Source organism: Diabrotica undecimpunctata, chromosome 9 (genome assembly GCF_040954645.1).
Source record: "Diabrotica undecimpunctata isolate CICGRU chromosome 9, icDiaUnde3, whole genome shotgun sequence".
Classification (NCBI taxonomy): Eukaryota; Metazoa; Arthropoda; class Insecta; order Coleoptera; family Chrysomelidae; genus Diabrotica; species Diabrotica undecimpunctata.
In genome coordinates, this window is record NC_092811.1 from 97,346,945 (window position 1) to 97,367,448 (window position 20,504).

General features: G+C 32.6%; 1 protein-coding gene across 2 annotated transcripts in view; it reads left to right on the forward strand.

The window, feature by feature from the left end:
- The window catches only part of LOC140450304 (irregular chiasm C-roughest protein-like), a 518,835-nt gene that overhangs the window by 70,268 nt on the left and 428,063 nt on the right, over positions 1-20,504 (forward strand). The gene's annotated exons all lie outside the window — the stretch shown is intronic.

Consider the following 20,504-nt stretch of genomic DNA (forward strand, 5'->3'; position numbering starts at 1 on the left):
GAATAGAAGGGCCAGTATCATCATTGCTCAGTATATACCCACTAGGACGGTCATCATTAAACAGTTGTTCCACATAAGTTTCCCAGATTCTAACTATTTTACTGCAGTCTTATTTTTTACGGCTGGCTAAATACGATAATAAGAATATTTTGTAGTCAACTTTTATTCAATTTAACTATTTATAATAATTTGATCCTTCACCGATATTAAAAGTATTTCCAAGAGACGATTTTCTTTATAAAAAAAAATTGGTACAAATCCTCCAGCATTCTTTATATGTGCGTACCTTACGTTTTCACGAAATCTTTCATATATCTTGATTGAATGGGTTTATTCAATAGGACATATCCGAATTGTAGCAGATTATCGGTAATTTTCCCTCGACCTTCCCACACAAACGCCTCTGATGATCGGATCCAAACGTTGCGTTGTAAAAAGGTCAAAGAATGACGACTGAAGGAGCATTGATTACACAATTGAACGAATATTCAGTGAACAGATAAAAAAAGTTCGGCAAAACCTTCTTTTGCCAGCATTTATGAAAAAACTTTCGCAGTAACGCCATTAAGTCATTTTTTCAATTTATAAGCAAATCGAAGTTTAGAGTTTAGGGCTCCGGTTTGTTTTGGAAGTTTTAAACCGGAAAAGTATTTATTGAAAGAATAATATCCAAGAGAAGTTTTCGAAATTCGGAATTTTAGGTGATTGGTCGAAACATTTGGGCGCATTCATTTTTTCCGTGAACTTTGCAGTGAATATTTTGAATTAATAAAGTTTGGGATATTTTTCTGTAAAAATTTATTTCTTTTTAAAAGTCATTTTGCTGTTTAATACTTTTTACAATAACCTTAAAACTTTGGACCTGAGAACTTTCTAATCCCCTTTTTTTTGTTAGAAACTCGAGACAGGAATCATATAGGATTGTATTTTTTACCTAACTACAGTGCAAGATACATCAATAATAAAAAACAGGTTTGCAAATACTAGAAACATACAATTTTTGTTATCGTACTAGTTCGTTATATAAAACTCATCAAGTTGCCAATATATCTGTCAGAAGGGATTAACGTTTTCTAATTTTTGATCCTGTTCTGTTCGATCACGAGTCTTTCAGTTTGTGCTCTCTGTAATATGACATCTATCTACACAATATTTTAATACCCATGTTTTGTGTTTGCTACATGACGTTGTGATTAGCGTCATAATGTTTATTCACTTCGTTGGTTCTATGAGCGGTTAATAATATGGTGAATATAATTTAATGAATTTACAATTTGACCAAAAAGACGTATAGCAAAGCTAATATTGTTTTCAAACATGGTTATATCGCTGTGTTATTCCTGGAACTATATCATTGCCAACAGCGGCGTTAAAATCACCTATAATGATTAAATATTAGTTCATCATTTGGGGTCTCGTTTATTACAGTCTGAAGGTGCTTGTAGAAGTTTTCCCCTTTTGGTGGTATCTCTGTTGTTCTCTGGTGATTACATCGCTATCACATTCAGAGGTTTGACATCCAGTTTAATTTTTATACTTACTATTCTTTCAGAGGTATATTTACATTCTTGTACTTGGTTTAAAAATTTTCTGTGTACTAACAGGGCGACTCCTTTCTGTGGCTCTGGTTTCTTTCGCATACACCACTGTAAATCATCAGATAGTCATCTAGCATAATGTGACCTTTCCTTTTTTCTGCGTCTCTTGTAGTGCATATTATCTATACTTTTTCAACAAGCTCTTTTATAATTTTCTGCTCTCTTGTGTTTAGTGACTTTACGTTCAAAGTATACCGATGCCAAGTATCTTTCTCGTTTTCCATAAATTCGTTGTCCTTTTTCTCGCGTTAGTCGTCGTAATTAAATCATTCCTGTTCCGAGGTATAATCCTGTTTCTATGAGCTGTATGATTTTAAGTCTATTAGTAGGGTGCTAACTGGCTGTAGACCAGGGACCAGACCATTTTTACGGTCTGCAACAGGAAATATCGCGCCTTCATAAGAGGTCAAAGAACGGAGGTAAAGGAACTAATAGAACAAAAACATCAGAAATTACCACAAATGAAGAACTTAATAAAATGTACAGGAAGTTCGGGAAATACTTGAAAACCTGAAGAACAGAAACGCAGCAGGTAAAGACGGGATACCAAACGAATTTACTGAAATATTGTGGAGTAACAATGGCAGAACAATTAACAACATTAATTACAAAAATTATAAAACACAAAAAAATACCGGAAAGAATGGAGACCGAGCGAACTAATTCTACTACATATTAGAGACCGACCGATTAATCGGCTTCGGCCACCTTCGGCCAATATTTAAACATTCGGCCAAAATTCGGCTTCGGCCAAAACAAAGCCGAAGGTTTCGCGCGAAGGTGGAATAATAAAATGCTCTGTCAGTATACTATACGATAGAAATGGAATAAGCTCTGAACAATATGCTTCGGCGAGTCTTTTATAATTTGAATAGTATTTACACCCTATTTTATATCCTTAACTAAAACGTTTTACAAACTTTCAGGTCAGGTAGTAGGTAGGAATAAATTTTAACAATAGGCCAAGATGTCTCTAAAGATCATCATTTGAATATTTTCTCACGTAGTAAAATTCTGATAATAATAATTTTATTGTATTTGTTAAAAACTCACGATTACTGGTGTTTTGACTAGATAAATTAAATGGCAAAAAATCGATCATCGACTATGAATGTTTCGACCTTTAATGTTTTTTAATGTTATTTATTTTTATTATCGCTTTTATTACTAAATAATGTATAATGTTTGACTTTTTTATCTCATAATTTCATACTTTTGTTTATCACATATCAGGTAATAAAATAATATAATGTACAGTATTTAAATTATTATTTAATTATTAAAAACATAATTAAACAGGTATATTTTTAGTCACCTTCGGCTTCGGGTTCGGCTTCGGCCGAAGGTATCCTACAGGCCGAACTTCGGCATCGGCTTCGGCCAAAAAAATCACATTCGTTCGGTCTCTACTACATATTCAATAAAGGAGATAAAAAACGGCCAGGAAACTATATAGGTATAAACTTGTTAAACTTGTTAAATACTACGCTAAAATTTACAACTAAAATTTTACAAGTGCTAATAAGTCAGATATAAAGTTTAGCAGATGAACAACAGGGTTTTCGTAGTGGAAGATCGTGTACAGATGCAAATATTCGTTTTAAATCAAATTACTGAGAAATTACTAGAGTATAATAGGCCAGCAATTCTGTGTCTGATTGGCCTAAAGAAAGTGTTTGATAGAGTAAGACTACAAAGATGTAATCCATCTTCTGTATAATAGAGAAGTTTCCCTAAAATATTATACAAACTATCGAAAACATCTACCAATCAACAAAATGGAAGTCAGAATAGATGGACAACTTACAGAATCTATAGAAATGGGCAGCGAATAAGACAAGGGGATTCATTGAGCCCCATGCTCTTCATTTGATTATAGATGAAATCATCAAAAGCGGTTAACAAAGGAAAAAGATACAGAATGGGAAACAGAAATAAAAATACTCTGATACGCAGACGACGCAATATTGATAGCCTAAGATGAAGATAGTCTGCAAAGACTGGCTCACACATTTACCATAAGAGCAAAAGAATTTAATATGACAATCTCATCTCAGGAAACTAAAACAATAGTTAGTCAGCAAAGAACCAACCAGATGTAAAATATAAATTGATGGGCATCATTGATAACACCACGGAATTACACTGTCTAGCTATGGAGACCTGGACAAAGAAGTGTGAGATCAAGTACAAAAAGCAAATAGACTGGCAGGATGCCTTAATAACACTATATGGCGAAACAGACACATTAACACTAAGATGAAGTCAAGAAATTATAAAGCCAACGTAAGGCCAATAATGATATATGATATATGACCCGCTATAGCCACAACGGAAAGGCTACTGGAAACTGCAGAGATGAGATACTGAGAAGAATTACTGGAAATACGCTGAGAGATCAAAACAGAAGTGAAGACATTAGATAAATGAATGGACACAAAATCGAACAAAAAAAGTGACGCAAAAGATGAAGTGATCTTCCTATAATATATATATATATATATATATATAATATATATATATATATATATATATATATATATATATATATATACACATATATGGTTTTCGCCCTATCATGTACACCCTGGTAAATGCAGTGATGATGATGTACTTTTTAGTCAGAAAACATTCTGTGTGATGTAGCCCGAAAGGGTCTTTTTAATTATATACCTTTTATAAACGATTTTTAAACAAAACTTATGTGATTTATGGTAATGGGATATGCCAACTACAGAAAATTATTTTCCTTGTAGATTTCTTAAGTTATGTTTCAACTTTCTTCTTTTTCTTAGTCACTATCAGTTTCAGTGGGTTTAGCTGCTATATCTTGGAGAAAAGTTGAACAAGATGTGTGGACGGGGCGATAATTGAAAAACTGGATAACATTAAAATTGTGAGTATACACCAGAACCCTGATAATATCATGGACTGATCATGCAACAATCAGTTAAGTCATAAGGAGAATTCACAAGAGTACGGAAATAATAGAAATCATCAAAACCAGAAAGCTTCAGTACTTGGAAGCATGTTATGAGTGATGAAATATATTACATGCTTCCAATTACTTATGCAAGGAAAAATCCAGAGAAGGAGAAGTGTATGACACAGGAATTCTTTGTGTAATTTAGCGAAGCACATGTTTTGGTACAGAGTTTAGGAATGTCTGGCCTGATTTAAAAGATAAATTTATTCTTCTTCAGGACTCGTTAAAAAATTAACCAGTTACAAGATAAGATTAACTTATGATGTTAAAATGATTAAAAAATGATTTAGCAAATTTCAGAATAAAGTAATGGTGTGCTGGTTTGTTTGACCATTAATGTAGTTTAGGGAATTTAGGATATATTTGTTGTAACTTGCTTAGTAAATGAACTTTGATAGTTTAATTTTAATAGTACCATTAAGAAGCCAGAAACCTAGTTGGCCGTGATAAGTTAACTCGACTGGACTAAAGGGACGCGTCCATAAATTCCAGAACTAAATACAATTATGAAACCCTATTCAAATTCGTCTTGCGGCTTCCCTCTCCGAGATTTCGGCTGGGATTTGATTAACCAGTGAATTATTGAAAAGGTTCATTTTCATTTTAATATGGACGGAAAACGGCTTCCACCTCTTGTTAATATTTCCGGGATAACTAATGTGGGCCCGCTAGAACGTTTCGCTCCCCGTTTAATCCACCAAGTATCAAAATTCAGGGGAATGCCAAAGTAAAGATTAGTATTAGTATTATACTGAAAAATTAAACAGAAGGGAAATAAGCGAGTCTTCTGACAAAGGACAAATACCATACCAAAGTTTTGAAATTAAATAAAATATTAAATACTCCGAAAAATCGCTGGTAAAAATTATTCCAAAGTTTTTATCAGTTCTCGTTTTTTTTATTACCTCTTGAGAATAATTAATAATAAATAACAAATTGTAAAATAAAACTTGTGTTATTAATGCTTAAACTTTAATATTTTTGAACTTAATTTGTGGTTTATTCGCAAAAAAAATAAAATTAAAGCAATTTTTAAGTTAAGTATTAAATTTTTTTTTAACTTTATTATTACTCGTATGTTTTTAGTTCGATGGTATGGTAGGGATCAGTATGGTTCCCTTAAAGTGAAACCTTTTAACGTCAGCCTCGTGCCGATGTCACATTAATTTTAATATTTATTCCATTTAATATGTAATACAAAAAGGTTATTACACTTATTTAGTGGATAGTTTTAATTTCTAAAGACTTTTTTCACTGACTATGGTCCTAATAAGACCGAAACGGTTCTTAAAATTTTAAACGGTTTGGATTAATTTCAATTAAAAAAAAAAACATTTTAAATATACAGTACTAGCCAAAGGTCCCCTTCCTTCCACGTAATCTTTTGAACTGTTATAGTTATAATAGTCAAATTATAGATGACGTTACAGAGCCACTGTGACGGAGAATTTTTGAATGGGACCCTTAATGAAATATCTCGTTTGAAAGGTATTGAACATACCTATTTTATCCTACTAATTTTGTTTGGGCTCAGGCTGATTTTAATAAATAAATTAAATAATACTAAAATTGTAGTTTCGCATTTAATTAATAAATATATGAGAACCTGTTCTTATATTAAGTATTCAAAATGTGCTCCTTCTACTTCCTGACAGTAATGCATCCTATTGCTAAATCCTTGTCGTACTCTTGGGAAATTGCCCCACATTCTTTAACAATTCGTTGTTTCAAAATGTCAATTCTGTCGGGTACTGTAGTGTAAACCCTAGATTTCAAGTACCCCCACAGAAAAAAAATTATTGGTGTGAGGTTAGGGTGACTGAGCTGCCATTCTATTGAACGTCATCGTCCAGACCATCTACTACAATATTCCTCATCTAGGTACCATCTTACTGCACCATAATAGTGTGCAGGAGCACCATCTTGTTAAAACGTTGTTTCCAAGTTGTCGAATTCGTCAGGATTATCTTCCAGAATTTCAAGAATTAACGGCTTTTTTGCGGTTTGTAACATCTCAAGATACACTTCACCGGTTAAGCTTGCATTGAGAAAAATAGGACCAACTATGTGGATTTTTAAAACACCTGCCCAAACAGTTACTTTTTCTAGAAATTAATTAGGTTTCTCACCAAAGACGTGAGGACGTAAGGATTTGTGTCACTCCAATACCTCACATGTGTGTGTTAACATTTTTCCATTGAGGGAGAACGTACTTTCGTTACTAAAACAAATTGTTTTTATGTAACCTGACTGTGGTTAATTTGATTGGACCTTTGGTCGGGGTCATCATCTGAAAGTTGGTGCACAAATTTTTAAATTTTATGGATGAAAATAGAAGAAGTAGACTTTACTATCATTTCTGCAATTATATCAATTTTAAGTTATGATGAATTGTTGGTCGACCAGATTGTTTGGCATCTTGAACACTGCCTGTTTCTTCAAACTTTCGAAGAAAGCTTCCTCAAATAAGTCCTGGATATTATCTTTGATAAGGATAAGGCCTGGAGGGCGATTATCTTTGATAATAATTTAGTCTGATGATAAAGTTTTAACAGATACCCTGCATGCAACGTAAAGACTTCCAATTTTGGGGGACTGCTAACCATGAGACGTTGTCTCTGTATGTTTCTAGATCATAAATGTTGACGTTTTAATTTTATATCTTTATGTCATCATCATCATCATCACTGGCTCGACAACCCTTTTGAGTCTTGGCCTGTTCTATGATTCTTCTCCATTCTGATCTGTGTCGTGCTTTTTTTTCTCCAGTTTTTTTATTTTTAAGGTTGTTATATCATTTTCTATTTGTTCTAAGTATCTCAGCATCGGTCTTCCTCTTGTTCGTTTTCCTACTGGCATCTGTTTGACTATTTTGTTTGGTATTTCGCCTTCTTCCATTCTTTCTACATGTCCTATCCAACGCAGCCGTCCTATTTTAATGAATGTATAATATCCGGATCCTGGTATATTTTGTATAGTTCAGAGTTGTATCTTCTTCGCCATATTCCGTTTTCTTTTGTGCCCTTATATATGTGTCGCAAGATTTTTCTTTCGAAGGTGGCTAACAACGTTTCCTCTCTTTTAGTGAGTGTCCAGGTTTCTGATCCGTATGTGAGTACCGGTCTTATTAGGGTTTTAGATATTTGGCATTTTGTATTTCTTGCGACGTTATCTGATCTTAGTTGCCTCATTAAGCCATGGGTAACATTTATTTGCAATAAATATTCGCCTCTTCACTTCCTCCATAATGTTATTATCAGACGTGACTAGGGTTTCCAAGTATATAAAGTTTTTTACCCCCTATTCTCCCATTGATATATTTTGTGGCTACCTTATTTCTGCGTTTTTACTTACCTGCCTATATTATGTTTTGGTCTGATTGATTTTAAGACCACTATTTTTGTACAGCTCGTTCTATTTGGTTGTATGCCTCTATCATTTCTCTTCTTGATTTTGCGATTATGTCATTATCTGAAAATGCTAGTATTTGCACGCTTTTATTAATGATTGTTTCCCTCGTGTATTGACTGTTGTGCCCCTCAATATTTTCTCCAGTACGATGTTGAACAAGATGCATGATAGACGTCTCCTTGGCGTAGTCGCTTTTTTCACATCTATTGTTTCCGTTAATTCATTTTGTATCCGGATTTTACTTTCTAGTTTTAGAGATTCTTTTTATCGGTTCTATTAAGTTGTGTTGGTATATTAAATGTTTTCATTGCTCGGTTTATATTGTTATATGCGCTTTCAAAGTCTATGAAGATATGATGGTGTGTCGATGTTATATCACTTGTTTTTTTTCGAGGATCTGTCACAGAACAAATATCTGGTCTATTATTGACTTCTGTCTACAGAAGCCCCACTTTGGTATTTGCCAACTATTTTTCAGCGTGTGGGTCTAAGTCTTTCATAATTGACGTTGGACATTATTTTGTATCCTGTATTTCAGCATACAAAATTTAATTATTTAATTATATCTTATGTGCATAAGTGATAAAAAAACATTGAAGAAATTACTTAAATAGATTATTCTTTAGCAGAGTATAAAGGTATATGTGACATGAGTTGATTCGCAGGAGTCAAGCTAACTGATCAGTCAATGGGTTTTTTTATGCTGTTTTTGCTAAGCGTTATAGTAGAAAACACCTGTTCACAGATGTAGGAAAATGCAAACATCTTAATTATCTTCTGAGCATGATTTTTAGGTTTGGGAAACTTGATTTTGACATTGTAGAAGTCCAGTTTTAGAAACATTGAGAAATAGTTTCTTCAATTCAGTGTTACATTGCTAACTCAATAAGTTCGAGGTGCGATTTTCGTTTCACTGATTCACAATCTACATTTAAACGGATTGCTGAAAATGTCCAGGGTCTGTTCGATAACTTTGAAGTCTTGGAAAACAACCAAAGAGGAACATTTAACAGGTCCCAAGTTGAGTATTTTTTGGGGGGTTACTTAAAACCATGTCGCGGGTCTAATTGAATAGCCGCACTGGGTTTGCAGATCGTGCTTTGCTCATGTCGTGCTCTAGGACAACAGTCCTTCTATTTGATACCTTTAACATTTGCAGAAATAAGAATTGAACTATTACAATGTCGTCCACTATCACTCTATTACATAGAGATATGAATAAATATGTAAATTAATATCTTCGTACCGTACAGGTTTCCCCAGATCCTGCCCTCGAATTAATCCTAAATAAACTTTAAAGTCTAAAAAAATACCTAACTTCCAAAGATGGAAGGAGAAATTTGCAAATCCGATAGCCTGTAAGGAAAACAAACGCAAACTCAAGCTACTATGACTTCTCAGCTGTGCATAAATAATAAATCAGAATTGGTGATGTTTATTTTTGTTTGTAATTAGGAAAAAGAACCCTTGAGATGAAACGTCCGCGAATCCTTTCCACCTACTGTAGAAAGACGGGAAAGGCAATTGTTGTAATTTATTTATTTTTAATAACGAGCGGGGAATGGTAATTAAAGCAAACAACATTGATAATTTTTTATTAAGGTGAAATGCTTCAAACCAGTTTGTATGAAATGGAAAATATAAAAAGTTCTATATAGGTGGTGTAAAAACCCCAAAAACTTTTGTTTTAGCTCATTTACGGATTTTAACTTTTGACGTACATCATTTGGCGGCGGAACAATATCTTTAAGTTTTTTGACAGTTTAGGGTTAGAGTAGGTTAGGTTTGATTTCTTTTATACCATAGTATAACAACTTTTTATGGCTTATACCACAGACATATAATATCTAGACTGGTGCGCTGCAATCTAAAAGCGTTCCCCCGATGCGAAAGAGAAAAAAGATGCAAGCAGTCCTTGCATTTTCGCTCTAATAGGCGGGGTTTATTGTCCACGTGGACTGTTCCACTACCAAACACAAGTGAGGTAGCAACTTTAATATAAATTACAGACATGTTTGATGTAACAAGTCACATGGTAGTTATGCGGTATTGTTTCTGCTTTTAAGGACCGGATAATCCGGGTTCGAATCTTCCACTGATTTTTAGTGTAACATTAAAGTGCAAACTTAAGATTGAGAAGAACATGATTAAAACAACTAATTTGTTCGTAAGAAATTTAAATAGCTGACATCACAATATGGTGGAACTATCACTTGAAAATGGAAATAAAAGTGCAAATATACAATTCTGTAGTCCGACCTGTCATGACATGTATTGCAAAAACAAGACCGGTTAAAAAACTCAATCTCACCGGCAAAATCATCTTATTTGTTAAAAAAAAATTTTAAAATGCGTAGGGAAACTTCCATTTTCTTGCAATTATGGTGACAAGGTCAATAGAACTGAGAAATCTTATACTCGTCATCTGATGTTACCAAATTTCTTCTTTCCAAGTTGGATAATTTTTATTTCTATTCCTTATTAGATTACGTCGTAATTCGTCCAAAGAAATATCATCTTCGCTATCTTAAATGCTTTCTAAATCCTCTGGGATAATAATCTGATTCTTTATATATCTATTATATCAGCTTCATAGTCTGACTGTGGGGCTAATAAAGTAGGGGAAATATCATCATCTGATGGCCCTTCGTCTTCACTACCATCTGGTATGCCCACTACCACAAGAATTTTACCATAAAACTTTTTTGGATGCATTATCTAAAATAAAAAAAAAATACCTAGTTCAGACTGCATATTGTGCCATTATTATGAAAGAGAGTTGTTCACGACAGTTCATATTGTGGCATATATGGCACAAGCATATTTTTGATCGAAAAATTCCAAAATATAAAGAAATACGTGAAAAATACTTTCTTTCTTGAAGGTCTTCAGCTTTGCTTTCTAATGTAATTTGACTGGACAATTTATGTATTTTAATATTTGTTCGTTTTAAATGACCCTTAAAATTAACTGGTATACTGGGTATATATTGAGAAGAACATAATGTTTTTTGTCTAATGTAATTTGACTGGATAATTTATGTATTTTAAGATTTGTTCGTTTTAAATGGCCCCTAAAATTAACTGGTATACCATAGCCTTCTTTCCATTTCAGATTGGAATGGAGACGTGTCCCCTCTTTAATTTTTAAAACCTTGCTAAAGTCGGAACGGTTTTTTAATTTCGACTACCAAACAAAAAAATCTAAATGAACGTTATAATCTTGCCATAAATCTTCAGAGGCATTATTTACTGAAAAGTCCCGTCTCCTTTTTTTTTTGTCTTGATGACTGGTATCCTCTAAATGACGGCTTCATTGTATAGAATGCACAATAAAAAAATTCATCACTCTTTGTTACCCTCCAGAGCTCCCTTAGGGCAGCATATTTCCCTTGTTTCTTTAAAAAAACACATCTTGAGGCTGTTAACAGTATTAAAATATAACCATTTCGAGGGCGGGTACTTTTTTCTAATATGTTGGGGGAGATTTTCAACATTCCTTCCGGGTTATTATTTTCCTCTAATAACATTGCCACGTAGATTTGCTTTCGTTTCTGCAAAGGAATTTCATACACTGGTAAAAATCGATTTCGTTCGACTTATTTTCGCCACAGTTATACAATTCCAACTAAAACTCCACGAAATTTTAAGAAAATTTTCTGACAGAACTACAATAATTAATATAAAATAATTTTAACAATTTATTGTCTTTACATAAGTTGAAATTGTTGCATAGAATTTTTCCAAGAATAACGTATAATGATCATAATACTAAATTCGAAATGGCTACGAATTTTCTGCTCGCCTGGAGAAATTTTTGTATTTTGTAATGTTGAGTACAGCAATTCGTATTTAAGACACGCTCAGTTCACCTTGTGATTAGTAAAAGTTTTATAGTAGCATTTGTTGTTTCAATGTACACTGAACTACAACTAGGAACGTAGTTCTTGGACTTGTGGAAGTTCTTGAATTGAACGACTTCTTAGGTCGTCTTTTTCTAGTTTAGAACAATAACTGGACGTTATGTTTTCCTAAGCTGTGTACCGATTCGAACTGTAACATTTTTATTGCTATTTGCTTATTGATGTTTGTACAATAACGGATACATAAACACATACAAACGAAAAGAATAACACCAGCTTTTAGGACAAACAACAACTTAGGCCAATATATTAAAAACAACAAGAGCCAAAAGAGTGAAGAGCTAAAGATAAAGCACTAACACATTGGTGTATACAAACTTAAATGTGGCGAGTATCCAAAAATTTACATTGGTCAAACTTGTAGAATTTTTAACAAACGTATAGCACAACATAAAAGAGGGGCTTTCAGTAATAGAAGAGAACAAATTCTACATACGCACTTCACCTTCTTTACCATAATCATTCTTTTAATGACGAATTTTAAATTCTTCACATCCAAAATAAAGAACCTTAATCCATCTTTATTAGAATCTATGGAAATCAACAAATTAAAAAATACAGACATAATTCTAAATGACCAACTTGAGACAAGTTCTTCCCTCCTCAACCTATTCAGTTAAGGAATATAAAGTGTAATAAGAAAAATAGATCACTTGACTCTGCCGAAACAGCTGTAGTGATAAAGAATTTATAATAAATTTTTGTAAAAGTTTTGAAAACAAAACTCCTCTATTTTGTTCAGAGGTTGTGGTGTTTCGATTTATTCAATCAAGGTTCGAGTGAGTTGTTTTCGGTATACAATTCGCACACGCTTGGGTAATTTATATGGTTAACTGGATTTCAAAGTTTAGCGAATTTGTCAAATTTAAGAAATTTGTTAAAAAATTGAGTAATTAGAAGGTTTTGTTGGAATTGATTGAACAGAAAAACTAATTATAGATTTTAGCAAAAAATTTTTTGCTTATAGGGGGTTGAAAGGGGGGACCTGAACAATCACTGGACTTGGAGATAGGGTAAGCAAATATATTGACACGCTTGCGACGGCAACTTGTGTTTTGGTTGGAGACCCAGGTCATGGATAAGGATTCTTTTTATTGGGTAGGGAATTGGGAGAACTAACTATGAAATGGAAATCAAAAAATACTTATAGAGACGTCCTGGGCAACACTAAACAATAAGATTCCTAAACTATTTAAAATTAGGATGCCGTTCAAAAAAATCCTCTTTTTGCTTAGAAATAAAGGTTTGTTTTTCTTTTCTAAAAAAATTTAAGGGTGAATATCTTTTTAAAAGAAATAATTTTAAGAAAAAAATTTACAAAAAAACAGGTGTTACAAATAAAAATATCTAAATGTATAAAAAAAACATTACATTGAATTTAAGCTTCTAACAAACCAGGATTAAAACTATCCTTATGTACCAAATGGCAGAAAAGATGTACTAACTGTCATATGTTGAAATGAAACTACTAAAGTTTTTCTTATTTATAAATAATTATCAAAGGTTAATTTTATTTAAAAGAAAACTAAAATATGGCAATAAGCTGATACATAAAACTTATATTTATTTATAAACTTTTTAAATTGACATAAGACCAAATCTTTTTGTATTAATTGATGAATGTTTATTTTATTTAGAATAATTTAACAAAACTACTTGCTTCTCTGGTTAATTATTTCCTTTTAATTATTAAAAAAGTTTGTTACCTTAGATTTTGAACAAAAAACATGGTCACACTAACGTCAAAATGTCAAAAACTGACTTTTGGCAAACACAAAATGGAGGCTGCAGCTTGACAAATCCTGGAAGAAATCAAACATTAAAACTGGGCTTCAAGTTATCCTGGATGATAACTATATGATTATTTAAAACTCGGCTGCCTATTTTTCCTTAAAACCATGTAGGCTTACTTAGCCTAATGGACGCTGCTATCGAATCCCTTGACAAAGAAAACAGCTTCCAATTAAAACGGTGATTAAGACTGTCACATGGCATTTCGAGCTCAAATCACCTTATCTAACCAAACCTCATGGAATTAAGCGAAAATTTGCCGATTTTTAAATCTCTCTACGAGACAATGTTTCTCCATTCAGATCCTGAATTGTTCTCCCTTCTTAGCCGTTTTAAACAAACTTTAGGTCGCTGTGACGTACCAGCCAGGGGCGTGTCAAATAAACTTTATATATTTAAATATTCAATAGTTTAAACAAAAAATTCATGCTACAGCTTGTCAAACACCGTATGTCTCTTTAATCTGGAGTTTGATTTCGTATTTCTACATACTCGGTCCGTCGCCGGTAGTTCCCAAAGAAAAATCGAACTATAAATAGAAATGCAACGAACGCGTAAATCGACTCGAAAAAAATGACGAGATAAAAATAACCCAGGTATTGGTAATGAGACCGACAGTTTTGAAAAATGACTAGTTTAAAAAACAAAAGAATTATTAATAAATAAGAGTTAAGAGAAGGAAAAAGATTATATTGCTTTCTAGCTATGAGGTCTCGTCATCATACCTGCCAATACAATGAGACTAGAAGGAATATTAGATTAAAAACTAATATTCAAAGTTCCAAAGCACACCGGGTAATAAGAAAAAATGAAAATCCAAACACTTCAAGTCTCCAATCTAAGAACGGTAGAGAAAGAGAATGGAATTATATGTTCTGGTTTAAAAGAACAAACGGTTATTACTACGTAATATTTTAGAATAGAAAGTCCTAAAAATCACGGAGTAGGTAGTAAACGTGAAGGTGTAAGAAGCGTAGTCATATTAACAGTGTAGATTTTTGCGCTTCCAGCTAATTTTCTTCGTATTGTCGTTGGAAAATCTCAAAGAGAATTCCAGGAAAAGCCCTGGTGATACATTCGAATTGGTAATAGGGTGAGAGCGCCTTTATATAGCTGACATTTATACGAAACAGAATTAGGAGGAGTTTTCTGGAATAACGTTGGATGGTGTTATCTGAAAGTAGATAGTTTATGTGTAGATCAGCAATATTTCGTATTTTATATTTTTTATTTGATATACTTTAATAAAAGAAGTAGCAGGAATATCGGTATAGTGATGTTAATTATAATTTAAATAACTGTGTGTTGGCTTTCTAATAGAATTTTGTTTGGTAACCAAAATTCATGTATAAATTTCCATGCACACTGTAAAAGAGGTTCGAAACAAAATTTCCCATTAATAATGTTAATGAGAGAATACTAAAAAAAAATACCACTTATCAAATGTGTGACAGATTATTTAAATAGAAATAAGTGACCATATTAATTTGTAAAAACTCAAACAATTAATTTTAAAATCGAAGTGTTCGTTACCTGGGCCAACAAGCATTTGTAAACAGCGTAAAATTTTAAATAAACATTTTTAATACACAAACATATTACTTTCTTTGAAATCAAAAAAATTGTGAAAGTTGATAAAAACTAAAGAAATTACAATTTCACTATTGTTTCTCCTCTTCCATGGAGTAGGCAGGCACTAGACCAAAAAGGCATGAAATACAGGGTGTTTTATTAAGAATTGTCCATATAGTATAGGAGAGAAACCTTAGCACAAAATACGAAGATTTAACCTAAAACACTTAAAAAATATATCCTCCTTACCGAGATACAGAGTGTTTTAATACAAATATTCTAAAATGGTTTTTAGCCCATTGTTTTAATATCTTTCAATATTTTTTGTTCAAACTTAACAAACAGTTTACACATTTTGGGATACTTAAATTGGTCTTAAAAGATAGGGATTCCGCTGTTATCAGGGGCGTACTGTAGGGAATAGATACTTCCTTTTTGCTCCTCACTTCCGTTTTTGATTTTTCATTAGTTTTTACGTAAATATCATCCTGATGTCTCAATTCTAGATTTCAAGCTATTTGTATTTAAAGATAATGTTTAAAATACGTAATCGTATTTTATAGCTAACATCCATTCCACACGAGTTATAACTGTCATTACTAAAAGCTATACAATTTAGTAGATTCAGTAAATTCCATTTCAAATGATTTTTTTTCATAGTACGGCATCCACAATGTTTGCCACATGCGGTTTCGGTGCTACATTGAAAAAAGGTAAACTTTATTCGTTAATTTTAACAATAAATAATGATTTTAATTTAAGGAGAATACAAATACTTGAAAAATATAGGTTGTTAAGTAGTAAATGACGCCAGATTTGTTTCTTAATTGTTATTAATAAAGCCTCTGTGATTAAAAAAAAAATTCGGTTGCCTGTAAAGTCCGGTTTTTACGGGCGAAGATTTTACGTGACAACGTCTTTTTCTCGGTAGAATATTTATTGATATGAATATTATTAAAATTGCACAATAGGAACAAGGAATTGAATGAAAATAAGAATTTCATTACCGATTTATTAGGTATTTTATATATTATTTATATTTTATATATTATATTTTTTATATATTATTTTAATATATTATTTATTTTATATTATATTATTGATATTATTATTTTCTTCAAAATTATTTGAAAATTTTTTCGATATATCAATTAGTTGCGGAGATATCGATCATTGAAGTTATTGTTTGCTACCAGTATTTTATATATTTATTTTTTTCAGTTATAAAAAATTACTATTTCCAATTGCGTCTACCAAGTATGGTCACATGTATTTGCCTACATATTAAATAATAATAAGTACAGATAATGTTATGTGACGTTCACTTCTGATTATATATATTTTAATATTTTTAATTTTAAAGGAATCAATTTGAAAATTCAAAACACCCACACCACAAAAATCAAATTTTTTGCTAAATAAATTTGAAATTAATTAAAATTTGTAAATGTAAATGGTAAAGTTGAAAATTAAAACATTTACTAAAATTGGAATTTGAAATTCTTGCTAAACACAGTTAAATTCTAACTCCGTGCGTGGTGATTGGTCGGTTTAGTTCGTTTGTTTGGTCGCCCTGTTTTGACAGGTTAGAAGTTTATAATTTGTTATTTTAAATGTTTGACTAGCAATACGCGCTGTTTCTTCTCAATCGACTGAATTACGATTGATTGCAGAGTGATTTAAACTAATAATTTACTTAACACTATCTACATTTGTCAATAGTATTGACATAACCTATAAACTCAGTTTCTCAACTTTTGTGTCAATCTAACAATTAATCAATCAATCATAGTTTACGATAATGAAATATTAGTGTACAATTATTTACCTTTATTGTTGTAGTTGTTGTAAATGACGAAATCTAAGCACTCCACATTTTCACTACAGACACAGCTGACGATACTTTCAACGATTTTCAACTTTAGTGATTTCAACGCGCCTAATTCTCTAGTGCCGCGCGCAGCGGACCGATCATGTTTGAGTGGGGAGAGAGACCGCAAGACATTCGCCGGTCCGGCGGGCCTCTCTCTCGTTCGGCGACTCACTGTAACAGACGTGAGCGGGCGTTACACTTTTTTCTTAAATGACTCCGAGCCACAACCTAATTTAAGACGTTGTCACGTCAAAAAATTATGCTAACTCGGCTCTCTTGGTCCGTAGAAAACTCGAGATAAACTAATTAACGTATCTCAGCAAAAAATTAAGCGATCTAGGCCTACTACGGCTCATTCGATTCCTAATTTTATAGGCTTGAATGTCATACATTTGAAATAAATAAAAAAGCAATTTTGCAATAAATATTACGTTTTTTAATTTTGACCTTCATTCGTAATTTTTGCAATAAAAAATAAATTAAATTGAACGTATACCGGCTCAAATTGAAGGTTTTTTAGAGTACTTTTATAATCTATACAGAAATTACCCATTACATTTAATTTAGACAAAAAATGAAAAAAACACAAAAAATACGTATTTTTCCACCTGTAAACGCTCATAATCAATAACCAAAATTTTTTTTTTGAATGAACTGGGGTGAATTGCTCCTGAGGTTGCCCTTTATAACCTAGGCCACATTACATAAATTCCTGGATTACAGTGTAAAATCACCCTTTTTTTCCCCCACAGCCTGGGCTAGTTATTAGGACTTGATTTTGTCGCTTTGAAGGCCAGAAGTTCCAGGAAAGGACGAAAGATTTTATTTCTTTCATTTAGTGTTGCTTCTATTCCATTGGTTTTAGCCAAACATTGTGCAATTTTGCTTTTAAGTGAGGTTTTAAATTATACATGCACCGTTAGTTTTTCCACTTATGTGGCCTGTACTGGTTACTACGAACAAAACAACTGAAATGAATGAACTATATAATTAGTTGACCACAGTAATTAGTGGGATAGATCTTTAACCACCTGAAAAGTAAATTGACTTCTTCTTCTTCCCCCCTATAAGCAATTCTGCTTGTTCATTGACGGATTAATACCTCTATAGAAAATTCCTCATTTGCGCGGTCGTCCCGATACTTCTTCTGGCCGATTGGTGACTTATCTCTTGCTATTTTGACGATACGGGTCTCCTCCATTTGCTTGTGGGTATTCCATTGTTTTTTTCTATTTTGTGTCCATTCATTTATACACTGTACCTTTACATTTTCTTCTAATGTCTTTATTTCTCTTTCGATCTCTCAGCATATTTCCTGTAATTCTTCTCAGTACTCTCATCTCTGCGTTTCCAGTAGCCTTTGCGTGGTGGCTGTGTCGGGTCTTATTTCTGAGGCATATGTTATTATTGGTCTTACACTGGCTTTATAAATTCTTGACTTCGTCTCAGTGTTGATGTGTCTGTTTCGCCATATAGTGTTATTAAGGCATCCTGCCAGTCTATTTGCTTTTTGTACTTGATCTCTCACTTCTTTGTCTAGGTCTCCATAGCTAGACAGTGTAATTCCCCCAGGTATTTTATTTCTATTACTTGTTCAATACTGATGCCATCAATTTCTATTTAACATCTGGTTGGTTCTTTGCTGACAGTCAGCAAATGTGAATTGTATATGGTTTAATTTACTAAATTTAAAATTACCTATTGCAATAAAGCTCGTAAATCTCTCCCTCTCTCTACTATCTTTTTTTCCTTATTAGACTAAGGAACTAACGATTTTTCTATCTGTCTGCCTTTTTATCTAAAGCCACTTAAGCGCACTTTGACTTCGCGGCTTCCACCCCTACCATAATACTTTATGCGTCGAATATCACGTTTTATGTCAGATGTCACGTTTTATGTCAGATATCACGTTTTATATCAAATGTCACGTATTTTGTCAAATGTTACATATTGTATAATGTGTGGAATCCGCGGAGGTTAAAGGTCAAAGTGCGCTCAAGCGGCTTATTATCTACTACTATACCATCTGCCTTTTCTTTACCATCTATTTCAATGTGTGACTGCCACATTTTTTTTGGCATATACGGTATAAAATTAACTTTATTTTACTGTAATATTGGATGGGAGGAATAATCCTGAGAAATTTTTTTTTAACAGCGTGTGAAATCAGATATAAGAGATTTGGGGTAATTATTTTTTTAGAATAAAGGTTAGAGCTTTATGTATAGCAAATAGTTCTGCTATAAAAATACTTGTTACAGGAGACAATGGATGTCCATTTATGGTCTTTGAAGCGTCCGTGTATATAAGATGGTAATTTTTGTATTGTGTGAGAAAATGGAGAGAAAGTGAGTTTTAAAGAAATTTGAGATCATGTTCTTTTTGTTACGTGCTGTAATTATGGGTTGCAAAATGGAGAGGAAACAACTCAAGGGCAACATAAATTTATTTCACAGGTTGGATAAATAGGAGATAGTTCAATATTAAAATCTAATAAGTATCTATTAGCTTCTTCACAGCATGGTAGAAAGCTGGTTTTTTAGGGTTATATGTTATAGTCGATACCTACATACTATAGAGTTAAGTATTTTCTTCTTGGGTTTAAGGGTGATTCTCCAGCTTCGCAATGTAGACTGTCCACAGAACTGGTGCAATATGTCCCCAAGAGCAAGTCTAATGGCTGAACTCTGAGAGAATATCCAAAGATTTGAGCAATGTTTGGTTTTGCTGAGTAGTTCACAACCCATCCGTTAGTACATTTTTGACATAATTAAAGCCCTATATAAATTTATTAGAGTTGAAAAATCAGCTCCACAATTTATATGTGATACAGATTTCAATAATATTTAGTTCAGCTTGAATAATTGTATAAAAATAGGTTTGGAAGATGTTGTGGCTTTAATTTTCGTGAAAAATGTATAGCTTTTGTTTTTGTGGTGGAAAACTGGAGTCCACTATTATTAGACCACGATTCTATGGGACTTAGGAGCTGCAGCAATACGATTTATGAGCAAATACTAAGTTTTTATATCTTGCTACAATTACCAGATCATCTACTTACAAAAAAGTTCAAATTGTGCCATTGCAGTACGACACAACTGAACTGTTTGTTCAGACAAATGATCATTGTCATGTTACCGTGAATCTTATAATTGTGGATTATAGTTAAAATATCATAAACGCTATGCTGTAACAAAAGCCTTTTTTACGTCAAAGAATATGGCTGAATATTCTTGATTGCATGTAAATGCTTCGTGAATTTCTGATTCCGATGAATATTAAGTTATCTAATGTTGATCTATTTTTCCTACATCCACTTTGCTCGGTATAATAAGATGTTTATGTTCAGTA